The sequence below is a fragment of the Plecotus auritus genome, assembly GCF_963455305.1.
Source record: "Plecotus auritus genome assembly, chromosome: 4".
Classification (NCBI taxonomy): domain Eukaryota; kingdom Metazoa; phylum Chordata; class Mammalia; order Chiroptera; family Vespertilionidae; genus Plecotus; species Plecotus auritus.
Window position 1 is genome coordinate 150927217 of NC_137775.1, and position 19840 is coordinate 150947056.

The window sequence follows — 19840 nt, forward strand, 5'->3', positions numbered from 1 at the left end:
TTCTTGAAGAAAGGTAATGTAGTCAGTTATTAGGCTATGCATATAACTAGCTAAACAGGTAGGTATATTGGCAGCCTTAATGCCAATAGTTTAAAAGACCCAATTCATTTTTAATCTGTATTGCAGGGAATTTTTTCCAATAAATGCTTTAAAAATGCTTTGTCTGGAAATAAAGTAATTTTTAATCAAACTTTACATTTTATTAATAGCTTTCTACATACAATACATACTTTTTACGTTTATTTTTGCTGCTGCAATAACTATGAAATAGGTATTATGATCTTTATCTTAAGGAATTAAGGCTTGGAGAGGTTAAATGTTGTTGCCAATTAATGTGACACATGTAATTCTTTGAGAACTAAAGCCTGGGAAAGTAAGGTACTTCTAAATAGAGCAGGAAGGCATTTGTATCACATGTATTTGTACCTCTCATGTACCCCAAAATTATCTTTGTGGAAGATACAAAGAAGGATGATCAATGTTTTTCCCTTTTAGAGAGCTTATAATTTATTTGGGGGGAAGGGTGGTACAAATGTACATAAAAATAATGTATAGCTGTAAATGAATGCTAGTTAGTGCTGCTGAGAAATTTACAGCAGAGAGATCACTTCTGGATTGGGCATGAATATAGGAAGATGACTTCATAGAAAGATGAAAAATGGAGCTGGGTTATAGAAAATGAGTAGGGTTTTTCCATTTTTATTGTACAGAAATTAGAAAATGGGTAAATAAAAAGGAAAAATAATAGACAAAATTAGCTGACACCTTATTTCCAGTGGATAGAGTTTAATAGACTAGAAATATATGATGGGCAGGTAATATGAACAAAGGGAGAGGACTAGGAAAACCCATGACATCTTTGTGACCTACACACTGGTTTAGTTGAAAGTGGATTATATTGTGGTAGTGGTAGCAGTCATTGTTAACAATCTAGTAAATAATACTACTGCCACCATCATCCATCTTATCTTGCTTTTTGGTACCTTACACTGGTAGGGCATTTTACATTTTATAGGCTTGTCACATATTAAGTTAATCTTTAACGAAAAGGAACTGAAGTGCAGAATGCCTAAGAGATCTGCCCAAGGCCACATAGCAAATCACTGGTAGCATCCAGACTTGAAGAAGATTTTTCCAGCAACAGGCTTTGATTAGAGATGAACAGTGTCACCTGTCTTTGTTTTCAACACTGCTTCTAATTAAGAAACAGTGTAGCCCAAATTCATCTTTATTTTTTAATTAAGTTAAATTGTTTTCCATCTTAACAATTATGAAATTCTTTTCAACCATAAACTTACAACAATTTTTTATTCATCTTCTTATTAGCAGTAATCAAAATGATAAATTTTGTATATTTAAAACATGGCTTAAATGAATTTGTGTTCATTTGATGTCAAATCACTTAGGACTTGATCTTGCTTTATTTCCGTTTGTGATACAAAGGGTGGGGGGTTACAAATGGATGATGCATCTGACCCTAAAGTATCTGAGACAATCAGGTTACATATATACTGTGTGGAAGAACAAAATGTGACAGAAATCACATCCATAGGAAGGGTAATTCTCCCATATGCCTTTTCTTTTTCTTTCCATTGACTCCCAGTGACCTTTTCTGTTTTCCTCTCCTTTTACTCATCCATGAAAACTACTCTTGTTGATAGGAATGACAATTTGTATTTAACCTTTGCACATATAATTTTTTAAGTGAAAAACAAGTGTGAAGTGCTTATTTGATATGAACACTAGATGGCAATATTGTTACATTATAGCTTTAAGATAAACTAAGAACCTGTTAATACTGTTTTTGATATTTAGAGAAAGCTGTTCGTTAATTTAACACATTGGTTTATTTGAATATAATAATTATCTGTAGATATTTAATGGTATACATGTGCGTGCTATACATGCTTTCATGAATAAATAAATAAAATTGGTAAGGGATTATGTTACATGAGTGTTTTCCATGTGGAAGTAAATTTCTTATTACTGGCTGTAATGTGTTTATATGCAATGATTATTTTTTCTATTTATTTACTTTATATCACCTGTTTTAAGGCTTTATTTTTTAGTGATATGCTATTGTATAGCTCAATTTACCAGTTACATAATTATTTATAACTAGAAGCCCGGTGCACGAAAATTTGTGCACTTGATGTTGGGGGGCTCCCTCAGCCTGGCCTGCACTCTCTCACAGTCCAGGACCTCTTGGGGAATGTCCACCTGCCAGCTTAGTCCCACTCCCCAGGGGATCAGGCCTAAGATGGCAGTCAGACATCCCTCTGGCATCCTGGGAGCCCTCCCGGGATGTGTGACTGCTGTCAGTTGGACATCCTTAGTGCTGCCGAGGAGGTGGGAGAGGCTCCAGCCACCTCCACCATTGCGCTTGCAGCCATCAGCCCGGCTCATGGCTAAGCAGAGCTCCCCCTATGGGAGTGCACTGACCACTAGGGGGCAGCTCCTGCATTGAGTGTCTGCCCCCTGGTGGTCAATGTGTGTCATAGCAACCGGTCGTTCCACCATTAGGGTCAATTTACATATTACCCTTTTATTATATAGGATTTTTCACGTAACAGTTTAATCAGATGTTTTTATATATGTTCAAAATTCTCTTGAAGCAAAAGTTTATTTCCATTGGATTTCATTTAAATCTATTCTGTAATAAAGTTATAAAAATAGTAGTTTAAGGAATCTTTAAAGTTATTAAAATTGCAATTGAGAATACTAAATTAACAACAGTATTAGTAATAGTATGTAGTTGGTATTCTTCTGAATTTCATTGTTCTTTATTAAATTTTGAATAAGATGCTACTCATTAACTTTAGTCTCAAAATGAGTAAAAGAATATTAATACATTTAACATTTTACATTAGAATAATGCTCATATTTATTAAATTGAAATACGGTTTTTAAATTTTCTTAGACTTGTAAGAGAATTTAGCCTTATGCAATTTACTACAGTTTTGCAGTCATGACCATGGGTCGTTTTTAAATTTTTCATTCAAATAAAATAAATGTAGTCCCATCTATACATGAACTTTGTGAATGACAAAGCTTTAATTCTGGTATTTCCATTTATTTTTTCCTCTCAGCATGGATAGAATATATAAGCTATACCATTTATATTCAGGAAATGGCAAAGATTACTTTCTAAACACTTTGATCAGATATGTTGTTGAAGACCATTTATCATCTTCAAAAGAAATACTATTGAATTTCTTTAAGAAATTTGTTTGCAAACCTTTGGTTGACCTATTATATTTGTGTGATTTTCTGTATTTTCTCTTACTTATCCTTGCCTACCCCCTCCATAGTCTTGTAGTTCTCCATGAAGGCAGTAGAAGATTCAGTTCTTTAAGAGGGTCATCATGTATATCACTTATTTTAAAATATTGAGCCATAATGCTTTATCTTCTCCCAGATGATAAAATTGTGAAGAGCTTATTTCTAAGATAATTGCTATAAGTTTCTAAAGTGACTTTTAAAAGGAGAATTATCTTTTTAAAAAATTAGGGACATTTAATTACAAGTATGTATACCATGTTAATTGTTGCACTTGATCAGTTAGCATTTTGAAAAATTATTTTTGAAAGCAATTCACTGAAATTCTATAATTTAGAAGTTTTAAAATAGTATGGTTATTATGTTACTATCAGAAACAGTGTACACGGAATTAATATTAAAAATAGCTGAAAGAAGAGGAGCATAGTACCTTTAAAAAATAGCTCTTTGTACCATATTGACAATTTGCACTGCTTAGTAATTAATGTCTAGTTTCTGAATGGCTTCATATTTAGTTGTACATAATTTAATATGGAAAAATTAAATGTCTTTATAAATATATTTGCTTTTTTAAAAAATATTAAAACCATTTTGGATTAAAGTATAAGTAGTGTATTGTGCGTGGCCTGTTATAAACTAAGTGACTTTTACATAGTTACATGACTATACAGTAAGCCCTAAATTTTGCAGACCTCAATTTAACGGACTTCAGATTTAATGGATAAAATTTTCGGCCCATATGTCGTATGTGAAAATTGACACCCTATTAATTTTAAAATGGTTTTAACTAAGATTTGCTTATAATTAAATTAACAGGTTATTTTTTAATTTTTAACCAATTTTAGTGAATAGGCCATATGTTGGAAAAACACTGTAGTAGTTTCACCAATATAAATAAATATCACATAACTACAACTCTAATCTACATATTTAAATCCAAGAGACACCACTCATAAACAATGTTCTGCAAATGATTAGCAAGTGCTCATGCCACATCACCTGTGGTAATTGGTTCTGTTGTCAAGTGGTGTGACTTTCTGCATCAGTTTTTTTTTTTTTTTTTTAAATATATTTTATTGATATTTTACAGAGAGAGGAAGGGAGAGGGATAGAGAGCTAGAAACATCGATGAGATAGAAACATCGATCAGCTGCCTCCTGCACACCTCCCACTGGGGATGTGCCCGCAACCAAGGTACATGCCCTTGACCGGAATCGAACCTGGGACCTTCAGTCCGCAGGCCGACGCTCTATCCACTGAGCCAAACCGGTTTCGGCTCTGCATCAGTTTTAATGTGTGCTGGTGATGTACCCATGCGTGCTAAGCCACACCCCAGCTGTGTGTATTTGTTTACTCGAGGTGACTGGTGAATGCATACATTTACTAGAACTATTCAGTATAAATTAAAAATAACAGTAATACATATAGAAAACTTTTCTGTGAAATGTAACTTTTCATCTATACATAATTTAAATTACACAAATGTATCTAAGTAAAAACAAGTAAGCCAACTGATTTGTCAGTATTTTACTGTACACATTAGGAATATCTACATTATTATATAACTTTTGGCTTTAACAGATACCCACTCCCTTGCCCAAATTTGTCCATTATATTGAGGTTTTACTATATTTCAAATACTTTATGATTAAATGTTATATTCATTATAGCACTCTATCATTCACAGTGTTTCAAACTACATTTGATTTTTAACCAAAAGCACTTTAACCAAATAACTGATTTTATAGATTTCATTTATAATTATAAAACCTCTTTGCCTTAAAAATTATTATAATGCATAATATTATGATTTATTTATATCTATATGTATAAAAGCCTTGCAACCGAATGACTGGTTGACCAGTTGCTATGACACGCACTGACCACCAGGGGGCAGATGCTCAACACAGGAGCTGCCCCCCCCGGTGGTCAGTGTGCTCCCACAGCCAACCTCCTGCAGCTGGCCAACCTCCCGTGTCCCCTCTCCCCAGCAGCCAGCTAACCTCCCATGGTCCGTCCCCCCGGCCAGCTGCCCCCCGCCTTCCCCATTGGCCTCAATCGCTGGCCAGGCCGAGGGACCCCAAATTCGTGCACTGGGCCTCTAATTTTATAATAAAGTAATAACATTTATCAAATGCTAGTTATATAGCATAAGAAATCATAGTTGATGATGAAATACTACCCGATGCATATGAATTTCTATGTCATAAACAAAGTGTGTAACATCCTAAAATCTAGCTATAATATATTCATTTAAAGTGATTTGGATATGAGGATTATCTTTATAGATATTAAAGTTGGTGAACAAATGGGACAGTTTTCCTAAAAATAAATTTCTTGGATACTAGACTATTAGAAAATGTGACAAGCTATTTCTTCTTTTTCAATTTCTTTATGCTTTATTAGGCTTGTGCCAGCATTCCAGTGTGTCTGTAATATCCAACTTTAATACTTGATGCTATTAAAGTAGATTATGTAAATCACAGAAAATATCTTGAATGCTAACATTTTCTAATAATCTTACTATGTTTTTTTCCTAACCACAACTGAGACTTTGAGGCATTCCATTCCAAAGATGATAAAGAAGCTTTACTTAATACCTACTTCGCTGACGAATAGGTCAGCAAAGGTGTTTTTTAACAGAGGCAGCCCTTTTCTAGCAGCGAAGAGCCATGATGCTCAGTCTCCTCTGGGGCAGTAAATTAGATTCTCAAACCTCCTACTGTCCCTGGTGTGGATGCATTACTATTTTGCCATCATATCACTATGCAGCAGGTACCTGTTTCAGGAGATTTTTAAACACTCTTTTGGGATGCTTCATATTTCAAAAGAGTGAAGTTGATCTATAATTTTTTCCTAATTGCACTTTTGTTGTAAAGGATGTTAATATTAATCATTACCAAAGATTGTAAAAAGGAGGCTATATTTGCCTACAGTAAGGGTAAAAAGTTGTCTTTCTTGTTTTCATTTTTAAAAGAATAGTGTTTACCCCTACTCTTCTCTTACCTTCCCTAAATCTGGTGGTGTTAAGTTTCTTCAGTTTTACCACTTTGCTTTTGTGAGTCTTATCAGCCTAACAATAGGCATTTTTATTGAACTCTAGAAAATGCATAAATTAGGCTTTCGACTTTTGAATAAATAGTACACTGATATCTTATTTTTTAAAAAATTTATTTTATTGATTTTTTACAGAGAGGATGGGAGAGGGACAGAGAGCTAGAAACATCAATGAGAGAGAAACATCCATCAGCTGCCTCCTGCACACCCCCTACTTGGGATGTGCCCGCAGCTGAGGTATATGCCCTTAATCAGAATCGAACTTGGGACCCTTCAGTCAGCAGGCATCGGCTCTGTCCACTGAGCCAAACCGGTTAGGGCTGATACCTTATTTTTGTAGGCAATATTCTTAAAAGTTAATAATTGCTTCTAACAAATATACCAAATGTATACCTCTTATTAACATTTTTGAGGAAATGTATTTGACACAAGTACATTTTATTTGACTTGGCAGATCTTTTGCTGAAAACACAAAAAAAGATTGTGTGAATGTGCTTGCCCGTGCCTATTTAGGAAAATATATACTGTCAATATATAGCAAATATAGAGGCAAATGCACACCTTAGATATAGCGTTATGACTAGAAAAGGAGTTTTAATAAAACAAGTTAGGATGATAAATGATTTGGAAAAATCTGCATTATGGAGGTGTGATTATTAAAACAAATGTTGATGCTTAAGGGAATGGTTTCCAAAGAAAAGTTGTCTTGATTCCTTGTCAGCTCACAACTAATTGGAGTTCTTTGGAGGAGATTGGCCTCACCTGCTTATAAATAGACATTTCAGAAGCTGGTATTGCAGAAAAGCCCTTGTCATTTCCCCTAGATGAGAAATTAGTGTCCTCAGTCCCAGTGTCACAATGGAACCGGATTGCTCCCTCACCTTGGGTACTTCGATGATAGCTGAATTCTTAGAATAGGAAGTAATTATGTCCATGTAGTTAGGAATAAGAAAGTGAACTTGGCTTATCTGGAACTGTCTTATCTACTTCCCTTGCTTCAAATACTGTGTGGATGCTAATATCTTTTGAATTCTTTTTTCTAGCCTCTGTCTAGCTCTGGACCCAAATTGCCATCTTAACAGTAATACTTGAATATGTCATGTGCATCACATACTAAAATATATCCCAAACAAAATTATTCCCTAAACCTTTTCCTTTTTTTTCAGATTTCAAAACTAATTCATTTATTAGACACTAGAAAAAAGGAGACTTCTGTAATCCTATATAATAAAAGGCTAATATGCAAATTGTCCCCTTGACTGGGAGTTTGCCTGTGAGTTCGACCAGGGGACGGGGCCAGTGGGCCAACTTCCCGCCTCCGCTCCCTCCCCACCCACCAGCCGTCCTCACCAGTGCACGAATTCATGCACCGGGCCTCTAGTACTTTAAATAATAAAGATTAAACAAAGATAATATATGGTTTCTAGTTTTTTAGTTAAGTGGAGAAATTATCTCAGAACCTTCTCTTTTGTTTTTACTCCATTTAGTTGGTCAACAAATCCAGTCTTTTTTTCCTCCTAAGTACAAATGTCTCTTGAACTTATTTCTTTCCATCCCCACTGCCACTGCCTTAAATTCATAGCTTTATTATTTCTTAGGCCAAGCATGTCAAACTCACGGCCCGTGGACTGCATGTTTTGTATTTTATTAATATATTTTTATTGATTCCAGAGAGGGAGGGAGAGGGGAAAGAGAGAAACATCAGTGATGAGAGGGAATCATTGATCGGCTGCCTCTCACACACCCACCATTGGAGGTCGAGCCTGCAACCCAGGCATGCGCCCTTGACTGGAATCAAACCCGAGACCCTTCAATCCACAGGCTGACGCTCTATCCACTGAGCCAAACCAGTCAGGGCTGCTTTGTTTATTTAAACGATGCATGCGGCCGGGTTTGACATGCTTGTCCCGTTATTAACTGGTTTTCCTGTCAACACTTTCCGAATTCATCTTCCATACAGTTATCAGTATAAATCATTTTTAAAAAGTTGGTTTCATTTTCTGCTTATACTTTTTAAATCAATTACGTTAACTACAAAAGCAAGTCTACATTCCATAACATTTCTTGTGAGGTTCTTTACAAACTGGCCCCATTTTCTACCACTTCCTTCATTCACACTGTGCACCATTCACAATAAGCTGTTCCCTAAAAGCACACCAATTTTTCTTTTGTATTGATTACATGTGTTGTTTCTCTATCACTGTTGTGCTCTCTTTTATGCTTCATGGTTTATCCCCCAAATGTCATTTTTCAGTGAATTCACATTTACTTCCCTTCCTCTTGGTTATTCCCTTCTCTGTAATCAGATAATTGCATTTATACGTATCACTAGCATAGCTCTCATATTGTGTCGTTACCATTTTATTGTGTATTTGTCTCCCCGATACTTTGAACTCTTTGAGGGCAAAAACCTTGTCCTTTCATTTTTGTGACTCAGGCACAGTGCCTTGAACATGGGATTCACTCATTCAATGAATTTCTATTCACCTACCCATGCAGTTAGGGTCTCGGGATACTAGATAGAGGTTTGCAGTCATTTGTGTACAAAAGGTTCCAGAGAGGAGAGGAGCTATCTTTAGGTCTTCTGTGTATAAATACACATTTTACTTTTTGTCTATCTGAGCATATTTTAGGACTATCAATCCACTTCCTGCCTGTTTTTGGGAAATAGAAATTTCTAGAGGTGATGATTTTAAGTTGAATAGCTTTGGCGGTATTTGCCTGTCTCTTCCATTGCTGCACTCATCACCTCCTTGTGTGTGTAAAAATGTCCATTGAACTTATTATATGCCACATGCTCATGAACTATCACATCGCCTGAAATCAGATCAAATCTAGTGCTTGTTGGGTGTGATCCTCATACACTGACATATCACATGTTAAGCTTTTTTATTTAAATAATTTTATATGTTTCAGATTATAAAGCTTCTCCACGGCAAGCAGGATAGGCTGTTTCATGAATCAGTTAACATATATACCAGCCTATGAAAGTATAAAAATAATGAGCATGTTAAAAATTAATTACACTTGTAAATTGATTTTCTTTTGTTGGCAGAAAGAACGTAGTGTATTAGCCTGGGAACAGGTTCACACTGTTTTAACATTAAGCACTTCCAGCTGAAGCTTGTTAGTGACTGCCTCTCAGATTAAGGGAAAAAAATCCTCACCATGGTACATGAACTCCTATTGTTAGGACATAAATAATCAGCTCATCCCCCACATGGATGAGAACAAAGAACATAATAGTACAGAGAACAAAGATTAAGCAAATATTGCCCAACCCCATTTAAGAGGTAAATTAAAAAATATTCTATGTATAAGGTTTTCATTTTTTCTTTGTGAATATCAGTCATGCCTTAGGAGCTAGTCAGGGGAAAATACTTTGGCTTTGAATTAGATTGATTATTTTAAGTTAAAGTAAAATGAAATCTTTTAGTTAGTGTCAATATGCTGCTAATGTTGGAAGCTAGGAATACCATTCTCTTGATAACAAGATGCTTCAGATTTTATGGAGTTTATTTTCAAACCAAGAACTAAAAACTAGAATTTCTATTTTGAGGGAAAACGCCAGTGGAAGCATAACTAAACTTTAGAGGTGAAGTCACTGACTTCTAGTACAGCTTTTATAAAGCACAAAAAACTTCATTTGGATTTTCCTAGCACAATCTAAATCCTGACTTTGAAAAAGGAAATCTGTACTCTAGGCTACTTTTTTATTCATTTGAGTTTCATTCATTTGAATTTGAACTTGGCACAATAGACAAGAAAGCAGCTGTGGAAAAGAGTATATGCCCCTAAAATCTAAAAATTATTGGCAAAAGGTTATATCTTCATAGTTAACAGAAATCAAGACGGACAGTAGTAATTTTTCCACAAAGTCTTAAATTTATTTAAATAATTAAAATTATTCCAGTGTTTTAGGAATGACCTAAAGCAGTGGTTTTGCTTTTTAAAATGTTAATGTTTATCCTCAGTTTATTTATTAATACATTTTGTATGATTTATAGTCATGAATTCTTTTGCAAATTACCTTGATTCTTAACACAAATGCGTAAGAAGTTTTGCATTGGGAGACCATTTTCAGTGTTGTCTAATTTCAGATTTTAAAAAAATCATGCCTTTGCCCCCACCTTGAATTATTTATCTCTTAAAAGTTAAACCTTAAAAACACTAATTTTATGTGTAGTATACTATATAACCTGATTTATGAAGTTAATCTTTAGGTTAATAAATTCCACATTAATATTTTACTTTGGTGACATCAGACTCATCACATCTGATAATTTTGTTCACAGGATTGTCCCTGGGCAGGACATTTGCCTATATTGTGATACTTCTTTATCCTTTTTGCTGCCATTTTATTTAATTTTTTTTTTTTTCTCTATCTTCTGTGCTGCTGGATTTTTACCTCCAGCATATTCATGTTGCCCTCTTTCAGTGTGGAATGTTTCCAGAGTTGTCATTTTACTCACTTCTTCCATAAAGCTTTCTTTAGTCTGTCCCAACAAAGTTACCTCTTCCTTGAGTGCTGCAGCTCCCTGTTTGGGGTATTGTGAGGAATATGGGCTTTGATTTCAAATTGTATTTAAATCCGGAGCTGCTGTTAGCTCAGTGACCTGGAATATTTACTAACCTCTCTGAAGTTGTTGCATCATCTGGAAAAAGAGGTTTATTTATAGTACCTAACTCACGGCAGGGTTGTTATGAGGACTGAAGAAATTACAGGTGATGCTTGAACAATGCAGGGGTTAGGATCCTCACACAAATACAACCCCAAGCCCCCCAATCAAAACACATGTAACTTGACTCCTCAAAACTTAGCTACTAATGGCCTACTGTTGACTGGAAGCCTTACTGATATCATAAACAGTTGATTACCACATTTTGTGTGCTATATGTATTATATACTGTATTATAAGAAAGTAATCTAGAGAAAAGAAAATGTTTAGAAAATCATAAGGAAGAGAAAATACATGTATAGTATTGTATTGTACGTATGTACTGAAAAAGATTTGCATATAAGTGGAGCTGCGCAATTCAAACCCATGTTCTAGGGTCAACTAATATGCCTACTAGCACATGTCTATATCATGATCTCTAAATAGAGATCTATCAACGTCTGTATCTGCTCTGAAGAGCCTGGATTCAATAATAAGTTCAATCTCTGTACCACTAATGTAACATATCACTGATATTAACTCGTTCCCATAGCTCTTTACTCCCTCTCTCAAATTTTTTCCATATCCTCTGCTAGATCCTGAGGGAAGGAGTGAATACCAGATTACATGTGTCATCCTCCTGAATTTTGAAGGGCAGTAGAAGAAAAGATAAAAGCACTGACTAAAGTCTTTACTCCAAGAGTTAATTGTCTTGGCAGACCACCTTTGATATTCATCACCACCCAAAATGAGGCATTATTTTGGCTAAAGATTTTTTAATATGTTAAACATTCTGAAGATTAAGTCTTTAATTTAAAATTTGTTGTTACAACTGAAAAATGTTTTCTTGTAGACTTCTAATGCGGTGAATGTGCTATATTTTTCATTGGGACTTTTGGATTAAATAATTTTGAAGCATCTGTTTAAGTGTGCCTCAACCTATTTATTTGGGGTGACTGACTAGGGACTGATAATGTCATTCATTCTTTTATGATGTGTGTTTCCTCATCCATAAAATGAAGCATTGATTTTCAGTCCTGGTAGGCTAGCTCTGAATTTTATTTTGTAATAATTTTTACACTGGAACATTTTAGTTTTTAATAAATGAGTGCAGTTTGTTCCTATAGCCCATAAACAAAAATGAAACTTTCACCATTTAAAAAAAAAAGTAGAATTTGGGAAAACGTAGAACACTTAGGTTATCTATATGTATAAAAGCCTAAGCACCCGGGACGCCGGAATGAGCAGAATGACCGGAACGACTGGTTGCTATGATGCACACTGACCACCATGGGGCAGACACTCAACACAGGAGCTGCCCCCTGGTGCTCAGTGCGCTCCCACAGACAACCTCCCATGGCCTGCCAACCTCCCCTGATCCCCGGCCAGCAGCTGGCAGGAAGGCCCCAGCTGGCAGCCGAAAGGCCCCGATCGGCCCTGATCACTGGCCAGGCCTAGGGACCCCACCTGTGCACGAATTTCGTGCACCGGGACTCTAGTCCTGTCTAATAAAGAGTAATATGCAAATTGTTTGTCACTCCAAGACACAAGATGGCCACCCCCATGTGGTCAAAGATGGCTGCCCCCATGTGGACAACAAGATGGCTGGCAGGGGAGGGCAGTTGTGGGCAGTTCGGGGTGACCAGGCTGGCAGAGGAGGGCAGTTGGGGGAGACCAGGCCAGCAAGGGAGGGCAATTGGGGGGAAACAGGACTGCAGGGGAGGGCAATTGGGGGGGAACAGGACTGCAGGGGAGGGCAGTTGGGGAGAGCCAGGCCTGCAGGGGAGAGCAGTTGGGAGGGACCAGGCCTGCAGGGGAAGGCAGTTGGGAGGGGACCAGGCCTGCAGTGGAGGACAGTTGGGGGGGAACCAGGCCTGCAGGGGAGGGCAGTTGAGGGAGACCAGGCCTGCAGGGGAAGGCAGTTGTGGGCTATCAGGCCAGCAGGGAGGGCAGTTAGGGGTGACCGGGCCGGCAGAGGAGGGCAGTTGGGGGAGACCAGATCTTCAGGGGAGGGCAGTTGTGGGCAATCAGGCCAGCAGGGAGGGCATTTGGGAGAGACCAGACCAGCAGGGGAGGGCAGTTGGGAGGGACCAGGCCTGCAGGGGAGGGCAGTTTGGGGGGACCAGGCCTGCAGGGGAGGGCAGTTATGGGGGGACCAGGACAGCAGGGGAGGGCAGTTGGGGTGGGGCCAGGCCTGCAGGGGAGGGCAGTTGGGGGGGCACCCAGGCTTGCAAGGGAGGGCAGTTGGGGAGGACCAGGCCTGCAGGGGAGGGCAGTTGGGGGCCACCAGGCCTGCAGAGGAGGATAGTTAGGGGCAACCAGACTGGCAGGGGAGGGCAGTTAGGGGTGACCAGGCCGGTAGGGGAGGGCAGTTAGGGGCAATCGGGCCAGCAGGGGAGCGGTTAGGCATCAATCAGGCTGGCAGTAGAGTGGTTAGGGGGTGATCAGGCTGGGAGGCAGAAGCGGTTAGGGGCAGTCTGGCAGAGGCAGGCGAGCGGTTGGGAGCCAGCAGTCCTGGATTGTGAGAGGGATGTCTGACTGCCCGTTTAGGCCTAAATGGGCAGTCATACATCCCTCAAGGGGTCCCATATTGGAGAGGGTGTAGGCTGGCCTGAGGGACACCCCCCCCCATGCACGAATTTTGTGCACTGGGCCTCTAGTATTTATGTAATTGTTTTGCTATAATTCTATCCTATTCTATAGAGGTAATAAACTGTATAAGGCACATGTTCATAGCAACCTTTTGGACTCAACATGAAACCAGCAGCTACAAATCCCTCTTGTTAGCTGAACAATAAGTCAGAAGTAATCGTCTGACTTTTCAGTAAGAAAATCTGTAAAATCTATAAACTTTTAAAAATCCATATCACCTCACCCCAGTAGCATATCAATATGAAATAATTAATTCTCTAATAATAGTTATCTAATTTGCCTGCTTTAAGCAATATTTTATCAAGTATTGTAAAATTCCTGTAAATAAGGGTAAAAATGTTTTTATTTCTACAAGTAGATTTTTGTAACTTTATAGGTACTTAACATTTTGAGATAAAATTTATTCTGGCAGTTTATAAGGTCTTTCTGAAAGCGCTGTGTATTTTATCATTTTATTTATGTTTTCATTGAGGTATAATTGACATAGCTTTGTTTCAATTGTGTAACATAACGGTTCCATATTTTTACACTGGGTGGCCAGATTATTATGATTTCTGAATGCCTAATAATCTGGCCACTCATTGTGTGTGTAAATATATGTGTGTGTGTGTGTGGGGGGGGGGGGGGTCCGGCCAGCCTGGCCAGGGGGAGGGGACATGGGTGGTTGGCTGGACTGCCTGCTGGTTGAACTCTTGGTTGAGGGGACAATTGGCATATTAGCCTTTTATTATATAGGATATACACTGAGTGGCCAGATTATTATGCGTGCAGAGATCATAATAATCTGGCAACTTAGTGTATATTGTGAAATGATCATTTCTGTAAGTCTAGTTAACATCCATAACAATATATAGTTACAAATTTTTTCTTGTGCATTTATTTTTTAATTAAACATTTTTGGGGATTGTTGTAAATTCATATGCAATTTTAAGAAATAATATGGGCTATCTCTTACTATGTGCCCTTTTCTCAGTTTTCCCCAATAGTAACATCTTGCAAAACTGTAGTACAATATCACAACCAGGAGTTTATACGATCCATAGATCTTATTCAAATTTCCCACTTTTACATGTATTAATTTGTATATATGTTAGTGCGTATTTGGTATGTGAAATTTTAGTCCATGTGTAAGTTTGTATATTTTCCACCGGTCATGATACAGACCAGTGCCATCATCTCAAGGACCCCTTCTTTGATAACCATACCCACTTTCCTCCTGCCCCTTCCCTCAATCCCTGGCAGCCATTAATCACCACCTTTAAAATTTTGTCATTTCAAGAATTCATATAAATAGAATTATATAGTAAGTAAACTTTGAGGTTGACATTTTCTCAGTGTAATTAAGTCCTTGAGATTCATCCAAATTATTGTGTATGCTAATAGTTTATTATTTCTTTATTGCTGAGTAAGTATTCGTAATATGAACGTAGCATAGGTTGTTTAACCATTCACCCTTTGAAGGACATCTGGGTTCTTCCCAGTTTTTTGGCTATTACAAATAAAGCTACTGTGAAGATTCATGTACAGATTTTTGTGTGAACATGCACTTCTTTGGGATAAATGCTCGAGGGTAATATGGCAATTGCATGTTTAATTTTATAAGTGGTATCAATATTTTAGCACTTTCAGTAAAGTATGGTAACCTTATTTCCATTTACATTCCTTTACTTTTCCACTTTTTAAATGTCATTGTCTTTGAGTATCAGGAAGTGGTATAATTTTTAATCAAATATGATTTAGAAAAGTCATGAGGAGATAGTCTATTTGATTTATCTATATTTCTACTCTTCCCACCAATCTGTCTTCCTTCTTAATGCTTAAGGTTCTTTTGCCATTTCCTTTTTGTTTGAAGAACTTCCTTTAGGTAAGTCTTCTAGTGACAAATTCTTTATTTTTTTCTCACATGACAGTTGTTTTTCTCTACATTATTCATAAAGGATAGTTTTTTGAAAAGTAGAATTCACAATTTCCATTTCTTTTGACACTATTCCTGTTCAGTCCAGGGGAAGAATAAACCTACCCAGATAGCTTTCTTTTCTGGATTGGGGATTGGAGGATACAGAGTCCAGGTTATCTTCTGCTGTTGGGTGGGGAGTCAGAATATTCCTTGCCCCTATATCGTTCATCCAGTTTGGCATCCCTGTGCCGTCTACCTTCCTCTTTCTACCTTGTGCAGTCCTCCTTTGGTTGTCTCTTATGTTAGTCCCAGGGTTTATAGTTGTCCTTAGCAGGGAAGAACAATAAATATGAATCTGTGTCACCTTGTCTGGAGAAAAAGTTCTCCTGTGATTTTTTATTCTTTCTAAACATTCTGTTTAGGTTTATTGTTAGCATTTGTTTATGAAATATCTTCCAGGGTAATTCAAAGCTCAATGGCATGAGAAGCCTTCTGTAACTTAGTGCCAAAAAAGATTTCAGCATATTCAAGTATATTTTACCATTATTTAGAGAGCTTTTCTCCAACAAAATTGTTAGTCTAAGACAGTGGTCGGCAAACTCATTAGTTAACAGAGCCAAATATCAACAGTACAACGATTGAAATTTCTCTTGAGAGCCAAGTTTTTTAAACTTAAACTTTTTCTAATGCCACTTCTTCAAAATAGACTCGCCCAGGCCGTGATATTTTGTGGAAGAGCCACACTCAAAGGGCTAAAGAGCCGCATGTGGCTCGCGAGCCGCAGTTTGCCGACCACGGGTCTAAGACATTAATTTTATGGCTATAAAATATTTCAATTTAGTATGTATAAGCCGTGGACACAGACAATAGTATGGTGAAGGCCTGGGGAGGGGGTGGGAGCAGGGTGGAGGGAGGTTAATCGCGGGAAAAGGAGACATCTGTAATACTTGAAACAATAAAGATAAACTTAAAATATGTATTTCAATTTATTCTTTGTTGGAACTAGAGCCTTACTCTAAATCACTTTCTGCATTTAGGACCCTAACAACAGGAATGGCTACTGCAGCAGATGGGAAAGACTGTGGTCCCATCTCCACATTATACATACACATGCATGTATACAAAACCGAGACACCACTATGAATCTGGACCATGAATACTTTCACTGACTAATACTTCTGTCATATGCCCACTGACCATATCAAGCTATTTAGGTACTATTACCAGTGTGGAGATATGACTTCATCATATTGTCATGAACATTTAAATTTGGGCAAGGAAATAAATCAGTATTTTCTGTGATCCTATTCATCTTTGAATGCACAGTACCCAGAGCAAGTCCTCAAGAGTTTAATGAATATGCAATTGCAAAAAAAAAAAATTTAAGACTAGAATAATGGAGAAGGTGGATATTCTTGAACTTCTACATGCATAGAAATAATTTTCCCAAAGTTGTATATATTTTTGCAGAACTTCTTATTTAGGTATAAATTTAGGTATCAGATTCACAGTGTTGGCCCATAAGTTAATCTTTGTACTTGATTTTTTTTTCAGTTTTGCTCTAGCAATATTTTAATAAACTGGCAAAGTACTTTTAAATTGTTGGTACAGCCCTAACCGGTTCGGCTCAGTGGCCTGCCGACTGAAGGGTGGGTCCCAGGTTCAATTCCGGTCAAGGGCATGTACCTTGGTTGCGGGCACATCCCCAGTAGGGGGTATGCAGGAGGCAGCTGATCGATGTTTCTCTTTCATCGATGTTTCTAACTCTCTATCCCTCTCCCTTCCTCTCTGTAAAAAAATCAAAATATATTTTAAAAATAAATAAATTGTTGGTACATTTGTACAGTGCATTATGGAATGTTCTTCTAAACTTTGTATGTTGTTTTTGCGTTCATATGGTAAAGTCAAGAAATAACAAATCTCTGAAATTGGTATTTTTTTAATGTGAAAAATCACATCCTTATTTACTCCATTTTGGCTTAAATTTTTTTGTATTAGCTTTTCCTAGATCAGATCACTTCCCCCCAAATTGAGCAATTTTCTTAATATTTTGGAAATGCCTTTTGACTGCTACATCTTAAAATGATACTGTGTTTTTTGCACAATTTATATGATTAATATATCCATGAAATCCTGGTAGAACTGAGTGACTTTAAGGAACTCTCTGGTTCAACTTACTGTCTTTGTAACTGATGTGGTAAAAGTAATATAATACTGTAAGGTATCTGAAAATATTCTTGAAATTTTAACTCAAGGGCTGATTTTGTGTTTATGAAAAATATGGAAGAAGAGTAATTTAGTATATTATTCAAGTTAAAGAATTGATCAAATATAAGGATATTTAAAGCACAGGAAAGTATAAGTTATAATTCTATTATAAAGAAATGCCACTGGCAAAATAAAAGGTAATCAGTGGTTTCTTTTATATTAAAAGAAAAAGAACTAAAGAAACCTGCCATTAATAATAAAGGGAGCCCTACCGGTTTGGCTCAGTGGATAGAGCGTTGGCCTGTGGACTGAAAAGTCCCAGGTTCGATTCTAGTCAAGGGCACATGCCTGGGTTGTGGGCTCGACCCCCAGTAGGGGGCGTGCAGGAGGCAGCCGATCAATGGTTCTTTCTCATCATTGATGTTTCTCTTTCTCTCTCCCGTCTGCTCTGAAATCAATAAAAATAAATTTAAAAAATAATAATAAAGGGAGATTAATGCATGAGTTTCAAATGACTATTACTAACCTACTTTATTTAGCAAATGGATTGAAGTTAATGAATATATTTTGCAATAGTAGACTATTAACTGTTTTCTGTATCTCTCACTTGTTACAATTTCAGGCCTGCTTTTATCATGATTCCTACCTGTTTCTAAACTGGAAGGGATACAAGGTTGTCTTGACTTTCAGCAATACTTACTTTCCCCCAAAGACTCCAGTACCCCTTGTTTCCCCATCCTATTCTGTCTCATCCTGTCATACTAAAGGTCTCAAGCAACTCATATTGTAAGAGATATGATCTCAGGGCCTTTCTTTAAACCTCTTTTAAAATCTGTTTTAATATATCTTCATTTTTCTTTTTAGTATTTGATGTGTCTTATTCTGTCCTTTGACTTTTAACCTTCTTATATAGTCTTCTGTTCTAGATGTATCTCTTCTAAGCAGTATATAGTTGGGTTTGTTTTTTCAATCAGTCAATCTTTTTCTTTTATTTGTAGTATTTAGTTAGTTTACTTATAGTTACTATTGTAATTTTGTTTATATTATCTTGTTTCATATTTTTTATTTGTCATACCTGTTTTTATTTTCTTTTAATTTTCTTCAGATTGATACTTTTTATAATTTAGTTTTTCCCCACTCTACTAATTTAGATGTACTTACTCTTGTTTCTATTCTCTTACTTGCTACACAAAAAATTATAATATAAATGCGTATTCATACTTAAATGACCAAAGTTGAAAGTTAATGAATACTTATATTTTTCTCTCAGATGCCACAGGACCTTAGAACATTCCTATTTTATTTTCTCCACTTCCAATTTTTATATTACTGGTATTGTGTATTTATCCTGTTTTTATTTATTTATTTTTTTAGAGAGAGAGGGGAAGGGAGAGGAATTGAGAGAAAGACATAGATGAGAGAGAAACATCATAGATCGGCTGCCTCTTGCACACCCCCTTACTGGGGATCAAGCCCAAAACCTGGGCATGTGCCCTGACCGGGAATTAAACCGGTGACCTCTTGGTTCCTGGGTCGACACTCAGCCACTAAGCTGTACTGGCCAGGCTATCCTATTTTTAAACCCATAATACATTATTATTATTAGCTATACAGGAAAATTTTTTAGATATACCATTGTATACACTATTTATTCTTCATTCCTTACATTTTAGACCTTCTAAGTGGGATCTCTTTCTCTTGAAGGTACAGTTTAGGAATTTCCTTGAGTAGGGATCTTGTTATAGCAAATCTTTGGTTGTTTTTAGTTTGGTACAATCCTTCTGGTGTTGTCCTGATTATTTAATTGGTGATCAGTTTTTAAAGCAAGACTAAGCCCAGGTCAGAAGGATATATTTCTTATTGCTTGTCTTAACAGCTACTCAACTCTGAAAAAGGTCCACATCTACATTTTAACTCAATTCTCAAGGGAGTGTACATTTGATATTCTGAGGTATTTAGAAACTCCATAAAACCCTTAAGTAGAGAGAAGGAATGTGATTTATTTGTAGTTTTTTAAAGGTTAGCAGTTGTATATGACTCATTAATGGAACAAAGCTGTCTCATGGAATCCTTAGTGACTGTTAGTTGG

General features: G+C 36.8%; 1 protein-coding gene across 2 annotated transcripts in view; it reads left to right on the forward strand.

Annotated features, from left to right (window-relative positions):
• Positions 1-19840, forward strand: part of ORC5 (origin recognition complex subunit 5) — an 82665-nt gene that overhangs the window by 45047 nt on the left and 17778 nt on the right. The gene's annotated exons all lie outside the window — the stretch shown is intronic.